Source organism: Dromiciops gliroides, chromosome 3, assembly GCF_019393635.1.
Source record: "Dromiciops gliroides isolate mDroGli1 chromosome 3, mDroGli1.pri, whole genome shotgun sequence".
Classification (NCBI taxonomy): domain Eukaryota; kingdom Metazoa; phylum Chordata; class Mammalia; order Microbiotheria; family Microbiotheriidae; genus Dromiciops; species Dromiciops gliroides.
Window position 1 is genome coordinate 469,409,107 of NC_057863.1, and position 1,599 is coordinate 469,410,705.

Below are 1,599 nucleotides of genomic sequence, written 5' to 3' on the forward strand. Positions count from 1 at the left end.
CTTATCCATTCAGTTAATTTGTTTGTTTTGCACTGAATATGGTGACTTTATTCATGGTATGTACACAATAAAGGGCTTTAAGCTTCTCTCCCCTAGTATAGGGCTGCTTTGGGACAACGTTGTGAATGGGGCATGGGATCCCCAGTATAGGAACATAGGTTAGGTATGTAGGCTCCCCAGTGGTGGAACTCCTTGTTTGGCTGGGGATGAAGATCCATGGCTTTCCACTTTACTCCTTGGAGGCTATAAAGACCATGAGGTCTACTACATGGTTGCTGTAACCGTACTCATTGTCATACCAGGAAATGAGCTTCACAAAATTGTCATTGAGGGCAATGCCAGCACCAGCATCAAAGGTAGAAGAGTGGGTGTTGCTGTTAAAGTCATAGGATACAATCTAGTCCTCTGTGTAGCCCAAGATGCCCTTCAAGGGTCCCTCTGATGCTTGCTTTACCACTTTCTTGATAGCATCATACTTGGCAGATTTCTTCAGGCAGCAGGTCAGATCCATAACAGACACATTGAGAGTAGGAACATGAAAAGCCATGCCTGTGAGCTTCCCATTCAGATCAGGTATGACCTTGCCTAAAGCCTTAGCAGCACAAGTGGAAACAGGGATGACATTCTGAGCAGCACCACACCCATCACACGACAGCTTGCCAGAGAGACCATCTACTGTCTTCTGGGTAACAGTAATGGCATGAACTATAGTCATGAGCTCTTCCACGATGCCGAAGTTGTCATGAATCACCTTGGCCAAGGGGGCCAAGCAGTTGGTAGTGCAGGAGGCGTTACTGACAATCTTAAGGGAATTATCATATTTCTCATGGTTCACTCCCATCATGAATATTGGGGCATCAGCAGAAGGGGCAGAAATAATGACCTGCTTAGCTCCACCCTTCAAGTGAGTCTTAGCCTTTACCATGGTGGTAAAGATATCAGTGGACTCTACAATATACTTGGCTCCAGCATCTCCCCATTTAATATCAGTGGAGTCCTGCTCCTGGAAGATGGTAATGACTTTTTCATTGATCACCAGCTTTCCATTCTCAGCCTTGACAATCCCCTTGAATATACCATGGGTGGAACCACATTGAAACATATAGACCACGTAGTTGAGGTCAATGAAGGGGTCATTGATGGCCACAGCATCTACTCTGCCAGAGTTGAATACAACCCTGGTCACCAGGTGTCCAATATGGTCAAATGCATTGACTCTGACCATCATCTTGTCAGAGATGCGACTGAAGCAGCAGATCCTGGCACCAAGCTTGGGAAAGCCATTCAGCTAATTTGTTCGTTTGTTTTGTTTTGTTTTGTTTTGTTTTGGTTTTACTGGGCAGTGAGGGTTAAGTGACTTGCCCAGGATCACACAGCTAGTAAGTATCAAGTGTCTGAGGCCAGATTTGAACTCAGGTCCTTCTGAATCCAGGGCCAGTGCTTTACCCACTGTGCCTCCTAGCTGCCCCCATTCAGCTAATCTGTAAGCAACTTCTTGAGGTCTGGAACTATGACTTAGACCTCTTGCCATTCTTGACATGGTCTAGAATGTGCTTGATACATAGTAGATGCTCAGTAAATATTTTTTTGATTTGAACA

General features: G+C 45.2%; 1 pseudogene; it reads right to left on the bottom strand.

The window, feature by feature from the left end:
* Positions 1 to 229: 229 nt before the first annotated feature.
* On the bottom strand, positions 230 to 1,228 carry LOC122748997 (annotated as a pseudogene).
* Positions 1,229 to 1,599: the final 371 nt, after the last annotated feature.